At 54.1% G+C, this 25,484-nt stretch overlaps 1 protein-coding gene across 7 annotated transcripts in view; it reads right to left on the reverse strand.

Moving 5' to 3' along the window:
• The window catches only part of AFAP1 (actin filament associated protein 1), a 149,555-nt gene that overhangs the window by 114,661 nt on the left and 9,410 nt on the right, over positions 1-25,484 (reverse strand). Inside the window, exon 1 of one of the 7 annotated variants that reach the window (XM_043573047.1) lies at positions 2,224-2,483. The exons of the other annotated variants lie outside the window; for them this stretch is intronic. The gene's annotated coding sequence lies outside the window, so the exon portion shown is untranslated. Of the gene's footprint in view, positions 1-2,223; positions 2,484-25,484 lie in introns of those variants that run through there. 7 annotated transcript variants of the gene reach the window in all.

Below are 25,484 nucleotides of genomic sequence, written 5' to 3' on the forward strand. Positions count from 1 at the left end.
ACAGCCTCGAAACGCACATCCCGGCCACCAGCTCCGCGTCCCCCCAGCACTGTGTGCCCACACGTGGTCAGCTGCTGGTAGACACAAAAGGGGTATTTGATTCCTCTTCGAGCAGAGACGTGCTGCAGGGAGCGTGGTCCAGCTCTCTGGGGTTGGCCCCACGCTTCCCCCCGGCAGCCTGAACCCCGAAAGGGGGAAGAGGCCTGACGACGTCAGTCCGAAAGGGGACGCTCAGTCGGGCAGTCCCTGCTCCCGAACACCACACAGGCCGGCCGAGGCTCCGAACACCCGCATCGCAGTCCACTGCCTCCTCGGCTTCCCCGCTGCCCCTCGCCCTGCTGATCCTGACATCCTTCCCCCACGTCTGCCTCCGCACAGCCACCGCAGCCAGCACGGTCCCCCTCCGTGCCTTCCTGTCCGCACTACCGTCTCGAGTTGCTTTCGTAATCACTGGGGATTAGTCCGCTTGGTAAGGCTTTCACATTCTGAGCCATAGATTTCATGAGGAATACACAGGCCTGCATCCTGGTGGAGATGTGTGTACCGCTACAGCAAGCGATCAATGTACAGAGGGCCCCCTCACTGCCACTCTCCCCCACAGAAACCGCCACCGCTGGGTCTGTCTTCCGCAGGACTCCGCTGGCTCTCTCCCGTGGTACCAACCCCAGTGCGTACATCGGGGCTTCGGTTAAGGATGCACCTCATTAACGGGCATCAGAAGTCACGCCTCCCACCGGAAGCCAAGCCCGCTTCTGAAGCACGCACCACACCAGAGGCCCCGGCGGACCCAGCGGAGTGGGGATACAGGCTTTTCCCTGGGAGGTCACTACCCCGGCCCAGAATAGCACAAGATACCTGAGCATGGGATGAGAAACTCTCTAGGCAAAAGACACCAACAGGCAAGTCAGAAAAGAAAATCAATCACTGGAACCTCACTAATAGTCGAAAACGCAAATCAAAAGGATACCGTCTAGTATTTATCCAACTGACAAACTGCTTTCACTGCTAAGACTCAGCACTGGAGAGGAGCTCGTGGGGCGGCTACTCTCGAGCGCGGCTGACACCTGGGCCGGTGGAAACCGCCTTTCTCAGGAACCCTTACCGGTGTCTGCCAAGGTCACACACACCCCCGCGCCCTCTCTCACCCCGCCCCAGGAGCAACCTTCGCTGGGATGCACCCTGACTACAAACCAGGACTCTCGTTACCCGCAGCAGCACATGAACTGCAAGACTCCAGCATCCCACGTCACATAGACGCTGAAGGTACGATTTAAGTGCAGATCGTGTTTTGAAAGAACATTAACGACATATGACAAAATGCTCACTCGTGTTCGTGGGAAAAAAGAGAGATCTCTAAAAGAAATAAAACCCGTTTTATGAAAAAATATACCATATTGTTATGCTTGGAAACAGACAAGAAACAGGCCTTGGTCAAGGGTCCCCAAGACCACCCCAGGCTCGAGGACGGGCAGCAGGACCCGAGGGGACTCCGCACACAGGCGTACTCGGAGCTAAGACCTGTCAGGGCGAGAAGACACAAAGTACCCTCAGCAAAGGGAAAGGCGCCGGGTGCAAAGAATGGCAGGTGCGAGCCTCTAGTCTCCCTCACAGCAGAGTCACATGCGACACAGGACACAGGACACACGTGGGAAGTGCCACCACGAAGAAGCTCACGAGAGACCCAGCGTCAGGGCTTTCGTCGGGGGCTGGGCACAGGGCCCCCTCTGCCTGGCACCTACCGGTTCCAGACTCCCGGGAGGAAAGCGGGCGCGTAGACACGCACCGTGCTGTCTGCGCAAAACCGCTCAGGCACAGTGAGCCGCCCTATCCAGTCCCGGTGGTGGGCGCCGTCCTGACGAGGAAGTCCCAGACGTCAGCTGTTCTGCACAAGGCCGAAACGTCCACAGCGGTGATTTCTGCTTCTGAGACCTATTTTCTTCTGTATCCTCTCGTTTCCAAACATCCCACTATGAACATGTATCTCCTTTACGATCCAGAAGGTGCCTTACACTCTTTCAAAAGCTCTGTTTCGCTTATTTCGCCTACGTATCAATTTTCCGATTACATACAGGGGAATTCTGATATTCACACAGGCCATAAGAAGACACACGCCAGGGCACTGGCATTAGCTGGAGGGAGAGAGCAGAGCAGGGTGGGAGAGGACGCAGAAGAACCACGGTGGGACGGGCGTCCTGGGGGGGAAGTGCCGGGACAAAAACTCACCTGTGTCCTCGAGCTTTCCAGCTCTACCCCCAATCGAACAAGCCAGATAGTCAGAGTTCACCTCTGGCATGGTTACGGGCAGGCACTGTTTTGTTTGTAACGCAAAGATCTCTGTTCCAAGCACCCCCAGCAGATAGCGTGACAGTTCTTGTCAAGACAGTTTCTTATTTTAACGCCACTGAATTTTGAAGATCATGAAATCTTCTTGCCTGTGCTTCCTTCTGATGACCCTCACCAAAGAAAGAATTTCAGAAGAATCTGAAAGTTAAAAAAAAAAAACAAAAACAGGTATGGAGTTGGGGGCGGCGGGGGAGATATGTAACCAGGAACTCAACCCATGACTCGACCAGATGCCATCCACAGGGTGACACTCTCTTGTGTAAAAGGGGAGGGAAAATACTGCCTACCGCACAGCTGTAAGGGTCAGGTGAGAAAACGGAGGTACAAGAGTTGTGTTTAGTGCTAAGATACTAATGTCAGAAACCACTCTGAGGTCACAAAATCATTCCACAAGTGCCTCGTACGTGTCGGCTATTACACACATGTGTCCGGCCCAGGGAGTACGGCGGTAAATAAAACAGATGTGGCTCGGCAGAGCTCAGAGGGTGTACTGATCGCTCAAGGAAGAAATCGTGCGGAAGGTGTGGTCATGGCAGGTGCAGCTCCCCAGTGGGGGCTCAGAGAAAAGACTGGGACCGAGGCCCGGGCGGCAATCCCAGGACTATCACACGAGAGCCCTGTGACCTCGGGCAAGTTCCTTCCGTTCCCGGTGCCTCAGTTTCCTTAGCTGTAAGATAAGGACCGAAACAGCAGGATTACAATCCTCTTGGGGCTGTAATGAGAATTTAATGAACCAATGTCTGTGACTTTCTCAGAACCATGCCCAGCCACAGAAAATATTTTGAACTGTGGAGATCACTTTTGTAAAATACTTCATACGAATCTTAGGGCCTTTGAGAAGATGCAAATGAGACTCTAATCTGCACGTGGGTGAGCTGAGCAAGATTCTCCCTGATCAGATACTTCTCTCTCCTCCACGGCAAGCCTAGTGAATTTTATTCCAGCAGCATTCCCAAGTAACTTTCAGATGCCACGTTCTGGCGGTATTAGAACAGTGCCAAGTGCTCAGTGCGTGACTAAGTTAAACATGCTTCCAAAATAATTACATATGTTTCCATATTACGTTACTGGCTGTTGCAAAAACCCTTCAAAAGAAGCATAAGGGAGAAGGAGGGTCATTCGGTGACCCTGTGTGGCTTGCCCAAATTCCGAGAAGCCGGTCAGCGGGGAGGAACAGACCCAAGCAGAGCCCATTAACGCCGTAATGTGCACATCCCTGCTCGGCTCCCAAAGCTTCACGGAAATCCCAACACAGACACCTGAGACAGCATTCGAGAACGGCCACGATGCAGACGAGTGAGTGTCTTGTCGTCTGGCCTTGAGGATGCTTTGCTGCCCTTCGCTCACGGAGGCAGAAACCGGACTCTGCTCCTTGAGCCGAAAGCAGAGCGTATGCTTCTCGGCAGGTAATCTCTGGGTTTAAACCAACAGGAGATCCTTGCACAGCACTCCTGGGACACGTCTCCAACAGGAAGGGTGACTTTCATAGAAAAAGCTGTTCCATTTGGGAGAAAGGTCTACTGAAGCCACAGAAGGATAACATGTTCACACGACAATTAACTTCACCTGTCACACAGCGAAACCCCAAAGCCTTCTGGGCACACAGCTGCTCTCTGGGCCGAAACTAAACTCCCACTAAGAAACAGGTCAACCTTCTAAAACATTCTTTTGTGAACATCTTAGGTAAAAATTCCTTTGGCTTTGTCATTTTCCAGATGTCACACCTCTGCTGGCCTTACTTGAATTTAGGCACTTGAATCTGACCATGCCCCAGACACCCACCCAGCTGCCCGGTGACAACGCAGAGGGACGCGGTGTGGCCACACCCTTGAGGAGCTCGCGCTGGGGGAGGGAAGGCTACACAATCACAGTTTTAAAGCAGCGTGCTGATTGCTTAGCTTTGGCTCTAACTAACTTGAATTTAAAAAAAAAAAAAAAAAAGAACCCAGTGCACCCAGAACACCCCTTATTCTATAAGAAGCGATCAGAGGTGCACATGGGGTCAAGCTGAAAGTGTGGGGGCAGGCACAGGGGAGGCGCCTGTAGTCAAGGGCTCGTCCAGAGGACTTAGCACACACACACCACGTGCAGGCGAGGAAGGCCCCCAAGCACAGGGACGACCCGGGAGCTTCAGGAACATCCAGGCATCCGGAGGAACAGAGAACGGGAAACCGAAAGGCTCCAAACGGAACAGAAACACCCCAAGAACTCCCCAAATGGGCGAGGGGTTTTTAGGAGACTACGTAGCCCAGAGCCCTGGTAGCACAGCAAGGAAGACACAGGGCCACCAGGGCCCCTAGCTCGGTCCATGACCTTGGTTAAGACTCTTCTTTATTTTATTTTTTTAATTGAGGTGCTACTGACATATTACATTATGTTACTTTCAGGGGTACAACATAATGATCTCATATTTGTACGTGTCACGACCAACTGCCACAGTAGGTCTAGTTAACATCTCTTACCGCACACAGTTACAAAATTTCCTTTTCTCGGGATGAGAACTTTCAAGATCTACTCTCTTAGCAGCTTTCAAATATGCAAAACGGTATTGTTAACTAAGGTCACCATGCTGTGCAGGACAGTCCTTGGTTAGGTCTCTGATCTTCTGGGAGCACCAATAAAACCACTGGAAAAACAAGAGATGTAAAAACCGACCTGCCTTTTTCACAGAACTGCAGAGAGGATGAAATGAGACAATGGATTGTAAACTTGCTTGTGAACCGTGAAGCGAAACACAAATGTAAGAAGCCATTATCACCATTAACAACAACCATGTAAAACTGAGCTTTGCCAGGCTCCCGGGTGGCTCAGTCGGTGGAGCGACTGACTTCGGCTCAGCTCACGATCTCTCAGTTGGGGAGTTCGGGACCCACGTCGGGCTTGCTGCTGTCAGCCCGTCAGCACAGAGCCCGCTTCGGATCCTCTGTCCCCCTCTCTCTGCACCGCCCCTGCTTGCAATCTCCCAAAAGTAAATAAATATAAAAAATCCCCTGAGTTTTGCAACACACGTTCCTCCCACATTCTCCCAACCCTGGAGTAAAGGCAGTGTCGTTGGGCAACCTCAGCATCCAGGGCTGGAGGGCCTCAGACAGCTCAGGACCTGTGTTGTGTCACTCCACTGAGGGATGACAAAGCTCTCTGACTGAGAGAGCCCAACTGACGCTGCAAGACCACATTTTATCTTTCCCGGATGGGCCTGACGTCATCCAAACTCGCAGCACGGCTAAGCAACCAAGGCGCTGTCTACGGCTCGACTCAGGAGCTGGCATCTATACATTTCCACGGCAGAGCGCCAAGGGCACTCAAGGGTCGTGTGACGATACGAGATGTTCGCGGCCTAAACCACAGAAACCGTCTGACGTCAGAGTCCCTGAGAAACGAATTCACGGAAGAGCCAGAGAACCCCGCTGCCAGCACACTCGCTGTCACCCGTGGCACCTTGTCCTCTGCCTCTCTCCAGCTGACTCCAGTGGCGCTCTGACCTTTCCGAAGCTTGTACTCACACCACGGAAAGTTAACACGCCTGCGTGCCCCCCTCAGCTGGGCGCCAGATGGGCAACCAACACTTCTCCCGGGGCTTTCCCCCCAAATCAGGCTGCGAGGTCCCAGTGAATGTAGGTAAACAACTCCCCGGCTGCCACACTCCTTCTCCACTCCCAAGGAAGACGGCTGGAGACGAGGAGTCTGGGGTCAGAACTAAAAGAGGCCACACGCATCAAACGGCCCAACCCTCCCGCTACAGCACAGCAAGCTGCCTGCAGGACAGCCTGGCCTTGTGACAGAGCCGGAGCCAGAACCCCCTGGCCCGGCCCCGCTCCAGAGCCCCTGCAGCAGCACTGCTCTGCCTTTCTCTTTTCCTGAGGGAGAAAGGTAAAGCAAGGGCCACGCGAAAGCCACTCCGTCCACACGAGGGCCACTCAAGAGTTTATTTAGCACCTTTTATGTATTTATGTATTCATTCATTCAAAGACAGGCACTTCCCATCAACTGTACGAGCATGAACGTGTAATTTCAGCTGCATTTTGACTTGCTGCCTGTGTTCATGAAGCACAAACCCGCCCTGTGGTCCAAGCGCACACAGCGCGCCCTTCATCGTAATACTTACCGTATATAGCACAGCCACGCGTCCACCTGCCTCCCTAGACCGCACGTCCGCGAGGGCAGGCATCAGCTGTGACCATCTTTCTATCCCCAATGCCCAGCCTATGCGACACTCGGTAATAATGAACTCAGCTACTCAAACATTTTAAACCCGCATTAACAAAATCGATTCACTACGTTTTGTTGATGAGGTTTCATACCACACGGCTTAAATCTTACCGTGCGGATTTATCCTGTGTTCTCCTAGATTTCATTTGCTAAGTATTTCGTGAGCACCTACTATGTGCTAGACACGGCCAAGTGCAGATGACCTGGCAGTGACAGGAGCCAGAGTCCCTGTTCGTGTGGAGCTTAGAGTCTAATGGGGAACAGATGAAAACGAGATTAGGTTTGGTGAGAAAGCAGAGAAAAACCAGCCCTGGCCGCCGAGGGATGCACCTAACCAGGCGGTCCGCGGATAACACTTGCGTCCTACAGTGCATGACCACGTCCCTTCGGCCGCTGATGAGGTGCTGTATGGGGATTTCCGTGCCAGAAGTCACCGCAGAGCAGTGTGCAGGAGAAGAAACCAAAGAAAGAGGTAAAGCTCCAGGATTTCTCATGAATACAGATGAAAACCAGCATTTAGGGGCAATGTTCCAATTAGGAACTCCCGTGGCTACACTCATTTGAAATTCAAGGTACTCTAGAGGCCGACATTTAAGTGGTGAATTAACCCTACCAGTTAGAACTGCAAGGGCTAAGGATGAATTCTCTTTGACAAATTTATCAGCTCTGAATATTTCCATTACAAGATCATGGAAATTACTGAGCACGTACCATGTGCTAGGAAGATGTACCAAGCTATACGCTTTTCAGACATGTTTGTATTGATTTGTCTTTTTTAATGTTTGCTTATTTTTTAGAGAGAGAGTGACAGAGCACAAGTGGGGGAGGGGCAGAGAGAGAGAGGGAGACACAGAATCGGAAGCAGGCTCCAGGCTCCGAGCTGTCAGCACAGAGCCCAACGCGGGACTCGAACTCACGGACCGTGAGATCATGACCTGAGCTGAAGTCAGATGCTCAACCGACTGAGCCACCCGGGTGTCCCAAGACATGTTTGCATTTAAACATCAGAACAATCCTGTGAGATGATAAGGGCTCCTGTCATCCCATTTCATAGATGAAGAAAGTGAGGTCTACACAAGTTTTAAAACTTGCCCCAAATTACGCAGTTAGCAAAACCCAGGCAGCCTGCCTCCCCGGCCCCCGCATGAATGGCGGTGTTTGTAAGCTGTGTGGCACGGAGCGGGAACAGACGAGGACAATCAGTACCACAGAGCACTTCACACTCGAGATCATTTTGTGCCAATCAAACCAGTAGTCTGGTGTAATTCTGTACAACTACCTCCAATTATTCTGTGAAGGAAAGTGGGGTGGGTAGACCCTGGAATAAACAGAATCACTGGCAGATGTTCACAGAACGTGGCATCTATTTGCACAATATTCTCTAATCGGCCCACAGCACCCAAAGCCAGTCTGAGCTGGGGAAAGCAGGGGGCACTTGTGCCACCTGGAACGCCCACTCAACCTTGACACTGGTTTTCAACCTTCACTGTCCATCGGGATTACCAGGGGGAGCTTTCCAAACCTACAGCCGCCCAGGCTCCATGCCTGAAGAGCCTATTTCAACCTGTGTGCAGGGAGCACACAGCTCTTCCCAGAGCCCCGGCCCCGGACGCAGCCAGGGTGGGGAACCACTGCCCCAGATTCTCGCATGCTTCGGCTCAGCTCCCCAAACAGTCGCTGGAACTCTTAAGTCTGAGGGACCCAGGCTGAGTAAGAGTGCTCGCCACCCACCCCACCCCCCAAAAAAAGGGTTTACAGCTTTCTCTGCCTTTAGGATAAAGACTCTAATGTCACAGATGTATTCCAGTCCGAACCAAATAAACTGCCAGTGGAAAAAACGCTCTTGTGTAAGTTTACATACAAACAACTTCCTTTAGCCTCCCTGTCAGTAGCCAGGGGACTCACTCTGGGCCGTGAGAGGCTGCAGAAATGAGAACCTCAGGGCGTGGCCGGCTGTCACACTCCACGTGCGCCCTCCCCCAGAAAGAGTGCCCGGCTGCCCTGCGGGTTCACCATTGGATCAAGAGTGGAAACGAGAGAGGCAGAGCTCAGCCGGGGGGCAGGGGGCCGGGGACTCCTGTCCTGGTACCACTGCCGAACAACGAGCAGTGTCCCGGCAGGTAAGTCTCTTCTCCCCGGTCACGGTCGGGCCAGCAGCTGATGAGAGGGTAAAGCATCAATGCGGGAGTTACTTCAGGCTCCAGGGTCTAAAAAAAAGGGCTTTCTGCCGTCCACCAGTGAAGTACCCGAGGCACCTTTTCCCTCTCCCGAGGATCAAAAGTGCAAGCAGAGAAGGCAGCAATCAGCCGGCCAGGTGGCCAGGGCGCGCACACGACAGCCAAGGGGACACCATCAGAAAGAAGGGGTACCGCCAGCGATCGCTCATCCGTTCCGCAGGCACCCGGGGCACCTTCTTCACTGCACACCCCACCGACTCCCAGCTGCCGTTTACCGCGAGCCCCCTCGGCTCTAACCATCACCGACCCCTTGGCTGTCGGTCGCCACGCCACAGACGAGGCCAACACTATCACAGGGAGGCTAGGAACCTTCCCCCTGGGCGATGGCTCCCTTTCCTCCTCTGGCTGCTTCCCGCCCTCGGCTGGCCCAGCGGTCCCCAGACAGCTATCCAGTGGTCCCCAGATAGCTGTCCAGTGTCGCGGGCCGTTCCGAGGCCAGGAGGGCCACAGATGCACGGGGCTAATGCATCCATCTGTCTCTAGAAGATCTCCTGCTTGTCCCACTGCTCACTTCTGTGGGCAAATGGGTTAGGAAAGGCTCTGGCCACTACCACGGAGCGACTCCCCGCAGGTCCTTCCCAGGAGTGTGGACTGGGTAGCCAGCAGGGAAGACAGCTTTCCTCCCCAGAATTCGCTGCGCATGCATTACCGTCCCTAAAGCATTCGGGCAATGCCACCAAATACAGGCAGGAAAGAGCCTTCTCTCTCTAGGTCAGTGGGCGGGGGGGGGGGCGGGGGGGGGGGGGCCCGGTGGGGCATCTCTAACTCGGCATAAAACAGAACACGTTCCCCCCGCCCATGACACAGGATGTGCAACACAGGTGCTCACTGGGGTCACCAGGCAGACATGCTTTAAAGAGTTTCACACAAGAATTCCAGAAATGCTGCTCCCCCAGCGCCAGTCCCCGCTTCTGTGAGGTTTGGACGGCAAAGCATCTCCACCGTGCACCACGCAGGTGCCTCCCAGCAACCTCGTGTGACACGCTCAGTGCGTTTCATTGTGCCCACTTTTTAGATGAGGTCACCAAACGTCACAGACCCTCAGGGACTTTCCCAAGGATACCCAGCTACTATTGCAACTGGGGCACGAGGTCTCTTGATTCCAGAACCAACCCTGTTGCCAGCATCCCCCCGCGGTCCCGGCAGGGATCCTCACCTCCTCTCGGGAGTGCAGAAAGCAGGTCTGTCCTCCAGGGCCCTCGCCATGCCGGGGACAAGTCCAGCATTTCCATCAGAAAGCATGTGCTTACCCGAGCGGGCGACGCAGGGCAGCATGGTCTGCGTGGCTTCTGACAGCAACGTGCAGAACGGGTGCAGAGAGCTCTCTGACGAGGCAGAGAGAGAGTGAACTTGGCTACCGCGGCAGTGCAGCCGCGGCCAGGCGAGGTGCCAAGCCAGGGCTGAAACGGGGGGACCACACAGACGAGCAATGCACATGGAGTCCAGTTAGACGTCGGGACGGGGGAAGGGGAGCGAGCGAGAAGGGGGAGGCTTCCCGTGGAAAGGGCTGACGAGGACGGACGTCGCTAACCAAGTAAAACCAGGACAGGAGAAGCAGCTCGGAGGAGAAATGAGGGAATATTTGCCTTGAGAAGCACGAGGACCAAGTGAGGAACCCACCTCACCATCTTTGATTCCAGAGTCCAGCACAGGCTACACACTTCGGGGATGTCCGCGGAAGAGACAACAGGAGGAAGGAAGGAAATGGACCGGGGTGGAAACGGCCATTAGGTAGCGGGTCTCTGGGTCCCGGAGGCAGGGACAGAAACCGGGCCACCATCAACAACCGTGTTCAGTTCACAGACTCACCTACTTCGCCCACAAGCATCCGAGCGTCTGGATGTGCCGGGTGCCACGTCAGGCCCCGCAGGGCGCTGCTAAACACGAGCTCAAAGCCAACAAGGGAGGCGAACTGCACAAATGGTCAGTCCGTGAATCACGACGGAAGCAAGGACTAGGCGGGAACCGCAGAAGCAGCGGCTGAGGTCGCTCGCATCTCCTAGTGTTCAGGCCCCCCCTGCCCACCGTTCTGACGTCGTCCAGAAGGCACGGCACCTTCAGTCCTCCAGGGCATCACAAGGACCATGCAGGGGGTCACCTGAGCAAAAGTCCTGAGTCCAAAGGTGAGGGCCACGACAGTTTGATTTCCAACAAGCCTCCGAGTGACGGTGGTATGTACGTGGACCAAAGGGCCACGGTGAGGGACAAGGGAGAAGACAGAGGCAGGGCAGGCCCCAGGTGAGGCACTATTAATGCCCAGGGGCTGGTTCTGCTTCTGGACACTATCACAGTACCCGACGCTGATCGAGTCCCCCAGACTCTCCAAGCTTTGGATTTCTGATGCCAGAATGAGGGCGAGCACTGCCCTGATAGTGTCCAGAAGGAAAGAACAAATCAAATGTGTGGGGACGGAAACAGTGTATTGAAAAACTTTACGTTTATGGTAATTTGTGAAGGGCGAGTTTTGCGTAATTTTTTTAAAAAACATTTATCTGTGTATATTTCTACATTATTTGATTTCTTTGCAATGTGCATATAACATTTTTTAGAAGAACATGAATAATTTTTTAAAGGGCCAAAAAAGTCCATACACAGATTCTCTAGAAGAGTTTTCCCATGGATGATGAAATCAAATGCTTAGCAACCAGTATCTTTTCAATAATTCAACTTTTTATTTTGGAATAATGGTAGTTTACATGCCACCATAACAGCAAATACGGAGAGATCTCATGTACTCTTTACCCAATCTCTCCCGGGGGGACGTCCCACAAAACCACAGTGACCATCACGCCAGGATCCTGACACTGACATGGGCAAGATGCAGAACATTTCTCCCACCACGGGGACCCTTCCTGTGGCCCCTTACAGCCACACCTACCTCCCTCCCGTCTCCTCCCTGCCTCCTAAGCCCTGACCCTCCTCTGGTCACCATCTCTATAATTTTGTCACTTCATGAATGTTATATAAATAGAATCTTACAGTATCAAATCTTTGCAAATTGCTTTTTCTCACTCAGTGTAATTCTCTGGAGACTCACCAAGGTGGTGACGCGTGTCAGTGACCTGCTCCCTGTCACCGGGGAGTCGTGTTCCACGCCGTGGCTGCACCACTGTTCGACCAGACGCCCCCTGGAGGACACCTGGGCATTTCTGGTTTCTGGCGGTAAGGCCGTGACTCCCGTGGGCGGGCTCTGCGTGAACGGAGTCTGCGCATCCTGGCGACAGACGCCGGGGGGCGGCCGGGGGGGGGCACTTGCGGAGTCACGCGGTGGTGGCTTGTTCTGCTTCGTCAGAAACTGCCAGACTGCTGTCCGCAGCTCTGGTCCCATCACCGCCCCCTTCCCCCGAGGCCACGTGTGAGGGGTCCCGTTTCTCCGCGTCCCCGCCAGTCCTTATGCTGGCCACTCTTGCAGGTGCGTCGTGCCACCGCGCTGGGGTCGAGTTCGCGTTTCCCTGACGGTCGGTGAAGTTCAAGTACCTTTCGAGTGCGCACCGGCCACCTGCACGTGCTCCGTGACGAAAGGGCTCTTCGTGTCCTCCGCCTGTTTTCTAACTGCATTGCTTGTTTGCTGAACTTGAAGAGAGTTTTACGCATTCTGGATAAGGGTCCTTTACCATATACACGGTTTGTAATATCTCCTCCCGGTCTGCGGCTCCTCTTTGGGAGAGCAAAAGCTTTTAACGCAGATGAAGCCGTCCACCAGCTCTCCCTTGTGCGGACCGCGCATCACTGCTCGGCGGGAGTGAGGGCTCCCTGCCAAGCCCCACATCTCCAGGATGTCTGTTTTTCTTCCTCAAGTTTTATAGTTTTACATCTTCTACTTAAGTCTGCAATCCACCTTGAGTTCATTCTTGTTTACGGTTGAGACTTAGGCCAGGGCTCATTTTGTGGCCCGCGGATGGCCGGGCGCTCCGGGCCACCAGCTCCGCTTTGCGACGCAGCGAGAGCGATGCCAGGACCTCACCCCAAGACAGGTGAGTCTTGTTTGGGAAACTTTAACTCCAACTCTATTCGGGGCAATGTGAAGTGTCCAGTTTGAAAGAGCATAGTTCTGAGTATTCTTACCTTAAAATTCTGATTTCCACCTATGGTGTCAGATACTATCGACATGAATATCGCAAATGAAGCCTAAACAACCAGCTAAAACATGCAGCAAGGAAAACAACGGGCATGTGTGTGTCCTGATTAGGGTTTGTTTCCCGCTTATTGGGGGAAGAGGTCCTCACCGTAAACCCCGTGAGCGGATAGTTAACATCTGTGCTAACGCAAACCTGAAGTGCTCTCTCTTGTGAAACGTTAGGGCTGACGTCTACACGCTCAACATGCGAACACTTTGCACTCAGTGACCGCAGGGCAGTTTGGTCAAATGTGTAGGGTCAATGGCAAAGCTATGAAAAGGCGACCACCTCGTGGCCATTCCGACCCACGTTCAGCTCTTGGACCCTCCAGGAGTCAGGAGCCCGTGGGGTCACATCCTCTGACTCAGACGATCTGTGCTGGCTTCTGCATCGCCACTTTCGGCTCTGTGACTCCGGGAGGCTCCCTCAACCCCTTGGAGCTAACCGCCCTCATCAGCAGTCGGGGATAAACCCCACCTCTCTCGGCCAGTTAACAGTGCGAACCGAAAGGGAATGTGGGCCTCGCGGCCTCACAGTGCCCGGCACGCAGCAAGCCCCTCCGGACCTAGCATCACGGTCATCGAGGGGAAGTGAAAACTTTCTTTTTCGCTTTCCCAGGCTCACCCCACATGCGGTTAGCGGTTAGCAAAGGACAGCAACAACAACAACAACAACAAACTTGCTCAGTTTTTAGTAAGAAACGTTTTAAAGCAAAACACAGGGGAGGAGGAGGAAGAGAGGGAGAGAGCGGAGGGAGATGCGCTGACGGCACTCACTGCCGACCTTCGCTCAGGCGATCATCGGGCCCCGCCAGTCGGAGCGGGCAGGCGCCTCCCCCCTCCCCCCACTCAGGACAGCCTCTCCCCAGGTGTTCAGAAATGGGTTCAAGGCTGACACCTTGAAATGGGCGGGTGGGGTGTGCTTTTGGGTAAGAGAGCTACAATTTCCTTAAAGAAACCACAGCAGAGAAAGTGACCCACATAGGAGGTACCAACTGCTATAAATACTTGGTGGCAGAGGCTGAGGTCATGCCTTCTGCACGGGAGACACCCAAATAAAACTGGCCAAAATAGCAGAGAAAGTGCCTAGCGGAAAGCCAACAGCATGGGCACAAATCAGATGCTACCCGGTCACAGAAACATTTACACCCCAGTCACGGGGACCCCTAGCCCGTGTCCCCTGCTCTGTCCTGTCTCTTTGCACATTCCATAATGCTTTCTCACTGCGCTGGCAAAACATGTGTATCAACCCACAAACGTCAGAGCCCTGCTAGCCTGACCCCCACGGCCCCTCAGCAAAACCCACAGACGAGTGAAACGTCTTCCCAGTGCGAGAGAGCAGGAAAGTCTAATCCACCATAACAGGCATCAAACCCACTTAGCCACTTGTAGGCAAACAGTCTAGTCCCGGGTGACTCCCACAGGGTCGGGGTAACAGTTCCCCCACCAGAGGGGCATCAGCACTGACCTTGACTCAGGCGGTTTGAAATCACAGCCACTCGGTGCCGGGTGAGCTATCGTAAGGACCCAAACCGAATCTCTGAAAAGCGTACAAGACCTGGGCAGAATGTGGCAGAGTTGGCCGTCCCGAGGACCACCCAGAGACCTCCCCTCTGCACCCCTTCTCCCTGACAGGGCCCGTCCCTCCCTGCACCCGTGGGGCCCTGTGCCCCCCGCGGGCTCTCCCCTCCCCCCGTCCCAAACACGCTTTCAGGAGCCGCTCCTCGGAAGGCGCCCCGCACGGGATGCAGTCAGTGAATGTGCCCTGAAATGAGTGGACGGCAGTCGCTTTAACTCGACAGGGGCCTCTTCAAAAGCGTTCTCTCTCGGAAATGAGGCCACGAGCTGGGGCGGCAGCTATGCCTCTCTCTACTCTGGTTTTCTCGTCTGTGAAAGGACAAAGGCTGACGATAGCCACGCGCACCCACAGGGCTGTCGTGAAAAACCACGTGACCCAACTCGTGAAACAAGCTCGGCGTACAGGGCCAGGCACCCGACAGACGCCCAGGAAAGGTCGTTATCATTAGTGGTTACCGGCCAGCGCTCCAAGGGCAAGAGAGTCTATCCGATCTGCAGGCATCATCACAGAAGGACGGCCCCGCAACCACTGGGGTGGAGGTGTGAACAGCGTGTGTCAGGTGCTCGCGATTTCTTTTTACAAATGCCTCCAAGAGGCACGCTTGTATTTGCACGTACGCTGGAGAAGGGCCGGGAGGAAATACCCCAAATACTACTAGTGGTTATTACCCCAAAGGCCGTGAGAGAGAAGCATCCGCCTTTCGCTCTCCTTCTCACGGAACTATTGGGATTGTCCTCAGTGAGCACCTATGCCCCCTGTGAAGTTCGTCAAAGGGATTGCCCGCCACCCTTCGAAGGAGCGGGCTGCATCAGGAGGGCGCAGTGAAGCCGAGCGAACCCGGGTGTCGGGCCCAGGCGTGACGAGCGCCCGGGAGCCACAGCACAACTTCCTGTGAACACAGAGCACCGTCCCTCCACCTTCTCTCTCGGGCGATAATCCAAGACTCGGACGTGGCGAATTTTCTACGCGAGCTCAGCTTTTTGCACGCATCTCCCTCAGCGTGGTCGGGGCGGGGGGGTTGGGGTCCCGTCAACCACCCTGCGGGATCTGGAACCGCCCTTCCAAACTCCACCAGCGTGCGCCCGTGCCCAGCGCGGGTGGCCCGTCCCTTGGCGTCTGAAATTGGACCGCAACGCCTCGTGGTCACAAAGGCGCCTCACGCGTGCTCATTTCCACCGCGCTCGGCACAGTGCAGACAGCGGGTCGGGGAGTCACCACGCCGGGAGGCAGCTCAGCAAACACCATCCCCACTCTCCCGGGAGCGGACACGGCGCATCTCTGGTGACTCGGCGGGTCACCGCCTGCGGCAGGACAAGGCCAGGTCTCCCGACCCCCAGACGGGTGCTGGCACCCAGTCCCACAAAAACTACTCCTAGGCTTGGCTCGCCCTGAAAGCGCTGAACGTCCGGAGGGTAAGTATGCTCCCTCTGGGACTGCGCGGCCCAGAGTCCCGAACACCGGCTGCTGGAGAAGCAGGACAGTTGGAGGAGACTTGCTGACGATCCATCGGAAAGAGAAGGCAGCTGAGAGGGAAGGGAATTCACACAGACTACGATGAGTCAGTCATCAGAACACACAAAAAGCAAGACAAAACGAAACAATCCCCCTGAGGGGAAGCATGAAGTCTGATGAGCAAATTCTGAACAGATCCGCAACACCGGAAACAGGGTCGTCGAAGCGCAGGGCCAGCAGACAGGCTGCGTCCACGTTACCCGTGGACCTACAACCTCCGAACTTGTGGGGTGAGAGGGCTCTCCGGAATTTGTCGGAAAGGCCATTTTAAACGGTACCACTTGATTCCCACCGCAAAAATGAATGTATGTTTCTACACACACATACACACCATGCCTATGGGAATTACACACACACACACACACACACACACACACACACATACTCAGTTCACATATCTGGGAAGTGTGCCGATACCATGATTATTATGCAAAATCGTTCTGGTATGCAGAAACTCAGAGTGTGGTATGCGGTGGTCCATGTTTGGGGGTGGGGGGAGTCACCCTTCTCTGGATGTCAGCAAAACCCAGTGGCTTTATACACAGATTTCATGCTGTCGCTACACTGGATAAAGGAAAGAAGAAAAAAGAATTTAATTATCAAGGAAGCAGATTTAATTGCTAAACGTACCTGCTTCCCAAAACAATCTTGTAAGTCACGTGGCAAATACAATTAACACAGACAACGTCTACAAATTGAGAGGGTTCCTAGCAAGGTTTCCTTTCTCTTATCAAGAAAGCCACAATCCCTAAAAGAAAAAGGGCCTAGACTTCTCCCTTAGAACAAATCTGTATCAAATGGTTTGAAGAGTCAAGACAATTTAGATCTGCTTTGAGATTTAAAAGCAGAAAAACCTATATTATTTTCCCACCTGCACTGCCTTTTGACTAGACTCAACGAAAAAATTCTCTCACTCTGAAAATTCCCTTCTGCGTGCATGCACACACACGGCTTATAATCCAGGAGGAGGACTAAACGGTGGTACATAATTATTAACTTGTGAAAGGCGATATATATTTTATGCCAGCCTGCCGCAAAAGCAAACAAATTTGGAAATTTAGAAGGCTTAAGTTCAGGTCACGGCTTACCCACCTATATGAGACCGGACAAATTACCTACCTAATCTCTCTTGGCTTCGGTTCCCTACTCTTGAAAATAGGCCCAATTTTTTTTTTTTTTTTTTTAACCTAGCTATGAGATTGGCAAGGAACAGACATTTGAGAACATACTGCATTGTCAAGGGTGTGGAAGGCAGGTGCTCTCGAACACCGACAGGGCGAGGGTAACACGGCCCAACCCTGATGAAAGGGAACACAGCACCACCGGTCTCGACCCCAGGTGTGCACGCCCCTCGATCCAGCAGTAAGAAGACCCACTGTTTCTTCTTCCGAGAGACTGGGAAGCACCTAAACGTCTAGCAGTAGGGAACTGGCAGGAAATAGTGTTTAGGTTACACCTACATCCGTGGTTTTAAAAGAAGACACAATTCTCCATCAATGCTTGGCTGTGCTCAGACCACCTCGCGAGGGTGCACACGTAGCAGGTCACGCGGTTACAGGAGGCGGATGGGGGACTGGAGCGGGGCCCCTTCTGAACGCCGCCCCGCTGCCCGTACAACACGTTCAAAATCCAGGACTAAAGCAAGCATTTTTGACTTGACTACAAGAGCAATGAAGGTGACTACTAACAGTGACCCCACGGGATCGTCGTGTTGATTAAATAAGGAACAAAATGACGGCGCAATTTTAATCGGGGTGTCAGAGAAGCGGTCACGGAAAGGGGGCCGTTCACAGCTCAAAGGATGACAAGGCGGGAAGAGGCAGCAGAACACAAAGGAGGCGGGAAAGCACGAACCGTAAGCGGGGCTCTCGCGCGGGGCTTCGGGAAAGGGCTTATGCAACGAGCTGGAGTGTAAGGTTGGTGACAGTGAGAGAGAGACAAGCCCACATTTGTAGACTGCACCTAGATCATGAAGGCCTTGAATGCCAAGCCAAGGAATCTGTGCGTCTTAACAACGGAAGACCACAAAGGGGGTTTGTACAGACGTGGAATGCTAAGAGCAGGATACCGTGTGTGATTTAATCCAGACACATGATAGGCTGGAGAGGGGTTAGGAAGCTATCCTAACACAGACAAGACACAACTGGGAGACTGACCGAGGGCACTGGCCCTGGAATCACAGTGCTCTCTGCGTACAAGCACCAGGCATTTATTTCCATAGCACTGCCAACTTAAATACAGGCCGCAGCATTCGAGAACCATGTCTGTGTTAACCATCTTGGCCCACGATAACAAAACACCGCAGACTGGGGGCATGACCGACAGGAACGTATTTCTCACAGTTCAGGGGGCTGGAGGTCCAAGATCAAGGTGCCTGTCGATGCAGATCCTGGCGAGTCTCCTCGCTGTGGGTTCATTGTGGGGACAGCACGCGAGCTCCCCGCTGTCTCTTCTTACGAGGACCCTCATCTCATCGGACCGGGCCCTGTCCTCGTGACCTCGTCTAACCCTATCTACCTCTGAAAGAGTCACTTCTAGCGCCACCACATTGGCAGTCACGTGGCTTCACCACATGAATCTGGGGGGCCCGTAACAACACCCTTTCGATCATGTAGAAACAGCAAATGAATAGGAAAAAAGGTAAATTATATGTAAATAAGTTAATATTGTTTACACTGATGATAACCATAAAGGCCAATTTAAAATTTCTGTGATATGGGGCGCCTGGGTGGCTCAGTCGGTTAAGCGTCCGACTTCAACTCAGGTCACGATCTCGCGGTCGGTGAGTTCGAGCCCCGCGTCGGGCTCTGGGCTGATGGCTCGGAGCCTGGAGCCTGTTTCCGATTCTGTGTCTCCCTCTCTCTCTGCCCCTCCCCTGTTCATGCTCTGTCTCTCTCTGTCTCAAAAATAAACGTTAAAAAAAAATTTTTTTTTAAATAAATAAAATTTCTGTGATAAGGGGTGCCTGGGTGGCTCAGTCAGTTGAGCGTCCGACTTCAGCTCAGGTCATGATCTTGGGGTTTGTGGGTTTGAGCCCCGCGTCAGACTCTGTGCTGACAGCTCAGAGCCTGGAACCCACTTCGGATTCTGTGTCTCCCTCTCTCTCTGCCCCACCCCTCCCCACCCCCTGCTCATGCTCTGTGTCTCTCTCTCAATAATAAATAAACATTAAAAAAAAATTATAAAATTCCTGTGATAAAAAGAACGAGAAGCAGAGATAAATGAAAATCAGTTATAAAATGATTTCATTTTGGCGAGGGTAGGGGGCGGTGCCTGGGTGGCTCAGTAGGTTAAGCGTCCAACTCTTGACCTCAGCTCAGGTCATAATCTCTCGGCTGTGAGATCTAGCCCTGTCCTGTACCAAGCTCTGCGCTAAACGTGGAGCCTGCTTGGGATTCCCTCTCTCACTCTCTCTCTGCCCCTCCCTTGCTCGCACTCTCACCATCTCTCAAAATGAATGAAGAAGGGGCGTCTGGGTGGCTCAGTCAGTTGAGCGTCCAACTTCGGCTCAGGTCATGATCTCGCGGTCCGTGAGTTCGAGCCCCACGTCGGGCTCTGTGCCGACGGCTCGGAGCCTGGAGCCTGCTTTGGATTCTGTGTCTCCCTCTCTCTCTCTGACCCTCCCCCATTCATGCTCTGTCTCTCTCTGTCTCAAAAAAATAAACGTTAAAAACAAAATTAAAAACAAAATGAATGAAGAAACATTAAAAGGAAAACTATTTCACTGCAGATTGCACATTTAGCCTTCCCTCAGTCGCACCGTGGCAGGTACACAGACTTTTACTCCCAGCTTTACCACCAAAACCACGATAGCTTCTCCCCACTTCCCAGTTTGCCAGTGCAGTCAGTGAGCTGACCCACAGTTCCGTACTTTAGTACCAACAAAGGTTAGAAAACTAAACTTCACTGGCCAGGCGGACAAGCTAAGACCAACGGTGAAGGGCACAAAAGATGACATCCGCAGGGATGTGGGTCCAGCATCAAATGGACAGTCAAGAGCCAGCTGTGGACAAAGGCAGACTTTCATAACAATGAATGAAAAGCGTAGTGATACCAAGGGAATATTACTGAAGCCTCTTAAATCTCCGAGGTGATGGCCCCAGAGTGCACAGTCGCTCTGATTTAAATGTCTGTGTGAAAAACTTCCAGAGACCATACGATTTCTACAGAATTCCCAACACATCTGTCATTTCATATTGTTACCAACAAGAGAAAGATGAGAGACTGAATCTACAAAAAGACAAGGGGCCAGACCACGTATACACACGACTCTGACTCACAGTCCAATGCAACCCGCCCAGGGAGCCGGCCCCTCACCCACAACAACCTACCCCCTGACCCACAGTGACCCACCCAGGAAACTAGTCCCTTACCCACAGTGACCCGCCCAGGGAGCTGTAAGTCAGATCTGCAGGAAGTCAGATTGCTGTCTCTAATCACAGTCCAGGAACCCAAACAATGACCCCTGTGACCCTCGGCCAGGACTTGATCGATAACGGACAGCTTCCCTAATTTCTGTCCTGCTTCAGACTCAGGACCAACCCGAGAAAGCCACACCTGCTCCCCTGACCAGCCGCATGGACGCCCCCTTCCAGTGGGCCTCCCCAGCCTCCTGAGCAACCCCAGCCTCCCTGGCCTCCCCAGCCTCTCTGGCCTCCCCAGTCCCCATCAGGCCCACCCGAGCGCCCTTTCCTCCTCTGGGAAGCTCCCCCACTGCTCTGCCCGCCTCCAAACACAAGTGTGGGTGGCTGACCCCCTGCTCCAGCCAGCGCTGAATCAACAGCTTTTGCCTTTCTCGTGTTTGGTCTTCATCTGTTTCCACACAAAAAGGTCTAAAAGCAGGGGTTTTTCTCCAGGTGGGCACTTTGTAACTTAGAAGCCCGCTGCGGCATATCCCAGGTCTGCAGACATCGTCATATCCCACCCCCCACCCCCCCCCGCCCCGGTCCTTGCCGCAAAGCCCCACGTGTTGGAGTTCTCAGTCGCTGCTGCACGGCCAGGGAATGACCAAGTGTTAAGGAAAGTTCGAGGGCTTCGGGGGTAACCCCACAGTTCGTGAGCCTTTCATTTTTCCACTCACAACCGTGTGACCTTGAAAACCTCCCGATACCTCTACGCCTCTGTCTTCACGTTTAATACAACTAGTATTTACCGCTAGGCTTGTATCAAAGGGGACGCTGTATTCACAGTAGCTCACACTTACTCCCAGCTGTGGGCACCTTCGCCCCGGCCACCTCTCCCCCAGACAGAACAGCAGACGCCTCGGGACGAGGCTGATGACCCCGCGCCCCGGCCCCTTTCATTCAGCGACGTGCAGTGGCATCCAGACTCACGGAGGGTCACCAAAGGACAACAACTGTTTCCACTCTTCAGCTTAGGCGTAGGTCCTTCCAACTCACACTCCCCGGCCCGTCACCGGGAAGTGATTTTCCCATGTCGGCCCTTACTTCCACTTTTAGCAACTCGGACGCGCCCCTAGTAACGCCTTCTCAACTCCTCTTCGGCACCAACAACAAAACTTTCATCGGCCACACCGTTCCGAGTGCCTTCCGTGCGGAGCTAGGACCCGGGCACTCGGCCGCACAGCCCCTCCTCCCGCAGCACCCACGCACCGGCCCCGGTGGCCCCGGGCAGCATCGGCGGCACGGCAACTCCCCCGGTCCCCGCCGCACCGGCCCAGGCGGCCCTGAGGGGGCCGGCACGTGGCTGCACAGCAGCGCTCTAAATCTCGCTTCCGACGGCAACACGCCCCAGGTCACAGGCTCCCAGCCCTCACCGCTGCCACAAGGACCCAGGCTGGGTGACGCTCCTCACCCCTTCCCACCGGAGGCGAGCCGTGACGACAGCCGGTAACGCCGATCGGTCCCATCCCGCTCAGCGCTCGCCGCACGCCTCGCCCACACCAAGCTCCTGGTGGTCGTCGCCCCGCGCCCCCGCTCCCCTTTCCAAGCAGGGGTGTTTCCACGTGGTCCAAGAGGCTCACAGAAGTCCCCGACGAGCCCCAGATTCCACACGGCCAGTACCTGAGCGGCAGAGCCAGAAAGCCAGCCCGGGTCTGGGGGCCTGGGTCTCTGCCATCACCCCCACGGCTCTCCCCGAGCTCGGCGGGCAGCTGACAGACTGCCAGCGTTCGGAGGCTTCAGAAGTGCCCTCCGCGGCGGGACGATGGAGGGTTCGGCGTCGAGGAGGCAGGGTGTGGATCAGCAAGAACCCTTTGGATCTGTGAGGCTGTCTCACCCAGAGGACGGACTAAGTACCACACGCGATGTTCTCCACGCACTGAACAGCAGCTCCCTTCGTACTCCCCAAATATAGGCGCGGCTGGCATCAGGGCACAGGCGTGGTGACACTCGACTGGGCCTCGCCGGACAGGTGTCCAACGAGGAGGGAGGCACGGGCTCTTGTCTCTCGGCCCAGGCAGGCCCAATGGGCTGAACATAGAAAACTCTAAATGCGGTCACGACGTCCGGAGGACTCCTTTGCCGTGATAACTTCCTCCCTGCACTAAGCACACAGAGAACTCAGGGAAAGCCACCCAAGTGGGCCCGGCCGGCTGGAATCTTCGCAGAGCTGAGAGCCTCGGCTGCTCGGTGCCACTGTGGCAGTCCCACTCCTGCTCCGCGGCCCACCTCAGAACCGCGTCCTCTGCCCTCCCATCCGCCCCCCTGCAGCCCGAAGCATCTGGTTCCTGCCTCTGCCAGCATTTGCCGCGTGCCCTGCGCCACCGTAAGGGCCACCGGGGCTGGGATCCTCCCCACAGACAGGTGCCCTACCTGCCACACGGCTGAGGGAGGGACTTCAGGGAGCACGGACACGGACGACCTGCCAGCACCACGAGGGGCGGGCGCCCTGCAGGTCAAAGGCAACAAGAGCCACTGGGCCTCCGGGCAGGAGTCGCCGTGAGCGACTGAGCTGCGTCCTGGAAAGCTCCATCGTGACAGTCCCTGGGCACACCAGTCAACTCGGTGCCAAGACACCAGAAAGTCCCAGCACATACAGAGGCCGTGCGGTGTGGCGGCCAAGAGCCCAGGCTTGGGCGTTAGCATCCGAATCCCACCTCCCCTGTGATCTTGAGCGAGTTATTCAACGTCTCCTCACCTCTTGTTTTTAAACTGAGATACAACTGGGGCCCCGGGTGGCTCAGTCGGTTGCGCTCCCGACTTCGGCTCAGGTCATGATCTCGCGGTCCGTGAGTTCGAGCCCCGCATCGGGCTGTGTGCTGACAGCTCGGAGTCTGGAGCCTGCTTCGGATTCTGTGTCTCCCTCTCTCTCCGCCCCACCCTTGCTTGTGCTCTCTCTCTTTCAAAAATGAATTAACATAAAAAAAAATTTTAAACTGAGATACAACTGAGACATAACAGCGTACCGGTTGTAGGTGTACAACATGAGGATTTGACGCACTGTGACGTGATCCCCATAAGCCGAGTTCACGTGAATCACCATTTGGAAAGCATTGCCAGCTCTTCTTCTCATCACGAGAACTGAAAAAGAGGCGACACAGCGCTGGCAACTGCAGTCCCCCGGAGTCTCATCTCCTGTCACCTGCAAGATTTGGACATGCCGACCCCGCGGAGTGGCCGCAGAGATGAAGCGAGAGGCAGGTGCGTGGGACCCGGAAAGCACTCAACCAACCGAGGCGGTCGTGAGGGTGGAGGGGACACAGAACTCCAGAATCCGGAAGTTCTAACATGAATACTACAGTCTCCGTTTCCACCCCGTCATCTGCCTCATCATAAAGATACGGCACGTCTGAGCTTCTCAGCGGGTCCCGCAGACCGAATGTTGGGGTTCCCTCAAAATTCCCACGTTGACACTGAACCCCCAAATGAATGGTCTTGGGAGGCAGGGCTTTGGGGAGGCAATCGGGTCATGAGGGTGGACCCCCCTGAGTGGGATCAGTGCCCTTACAGAGGGGACCCAGAGAGCCCCAGCGCCCTTCCACCACAGGAACACACGGCAAGAGGACACCCTCTGGAAGCCAGGAAGCGGGCCCTCGCTGGACACTGAATCTGCCAGCAAACTGATCTTGGACTTCTAGCCTGCACAGCGATTTCCGTTGTTTGCCAGCCACCCGGTCTCCAGTATTCTGCTACAGCAGCCTGAACAGACTGACACAGAGGGCCACTCTTCAAGAACCGGAAAATCCAGGGGCGCCTGGGTGGCTCAGTCGGTTAAGGGTCCGACTTCGGCTCAGGTCATGATCTCGCGGTCTGTGAGTTCGAGCCCCGCGTCGGGCTCTGTGCTGACAGCTCGGAGCCTGGAGCCTGTTTCGGATTCTGTGTCTCCCTCTCTCTGACCCTCCCCCGTTCATGCTCTGTCTCTCTCTGTCTCAAAAATAAATAAACGTTAAAAAAAAAAAAATTAAAAAAAAAAAAGAACCGGAAAATCCAAATAACCCATCTGGAGAAAAACACCAAGTGACGTATGACCTCCTAACACAGAAATCTGAGTTCACCGGTAAGAGGGGATTTTAACGAGAAAATACCAAGCCACGTGTCCTCAGGATTCATCCTGGTTGTCACCGTCACATTCGTTTCCACAGACCAGAACGGAGAACTCCTTGCTGTAAATGTTCCAGAAATCCTTTACTGTTCAAGAGTCATTCAAAATATAGGATTCCAGAACAATCTTCAAATGCATTCCCCTTTTCTCTTTGGATACCTGTTACACGTGTCTTCAGCAAACACCCACGAGGAGGCCTGTGTCCTGCTCCCAAGAAGCCATTTCTGTGCACCGCTCCTGCCAGAACGTTCCACACGGGCTGACGGCCCCAAACCTAACTCCACCCACCGTGGCTAAAAATACCCTAGTTTTTGTGGCACCATTACCCAGTGTCCAGCACAAGAACCCATCACTATTACCCCGTCTTTTTGCCTTTTCTTAATATTTTTTACGATTAAAAACTGACCCCCCAAAGGAGCTTTCCTCGGTGCTATCTGCCTCCAGCGGCACCGCATGCCACACGCACGGGCGCGATCGACTAGCACGCACCTGTTCAAGCAAAAGGAGACAAGGATTTCCAAACTCGGAACTCACTGACGCAGCAGCACACAGACCTGAGCGGACAACGCGAGGTTTACAAAGCGAGGGCCCAACGTAGCTATGACATGGGCAGGGAAGAAACACGTTGGAAGAGGGTGTTTGAAAACATACAAAAGCTATGTTCTAACACCTCCAAGGATTGAAAGGTCACTTCTTTTCCATATTGGAAAATGGATAATGGGCGGAAAGGTAATTCTGGAAACTACTATCCAATATTTCAGGCTGTGTGAGATAATCCAACTGAGAAGCCATTTTTTTTTTTTAACATTTCTTTATTTTTGAGACAGAGAGAGACAGAGCATGAACAGGGGAGGGTCAGAGAGAGAGGGAGACACAGAATCCGAAACAGGCTCCAGGCTCCGAGCTGTCAGCACAGAGCCCGACGTGGGGCTCAAACACACAGACCGCGAGATCATGACCTGAGCCGAAGTCGGACCCTTAACCA

This window comes from Prionailurus bengalensis, chromosome B1 (genome assembly GCF_016509475.1).
Source record: "Prionailurus bengalensis isolate Pbe53 chromosome B1, Fcat_Pben_1.1_paternal_pri, whole genome shotgun sequence".
Classification (NCBI taxonomy): domain Eukaryota; kingdom Metazoa; phylum Chordata; class Mammalia; order Carnivora; family Felidae; genus Prionailurus; species Prionailurus bengalensis.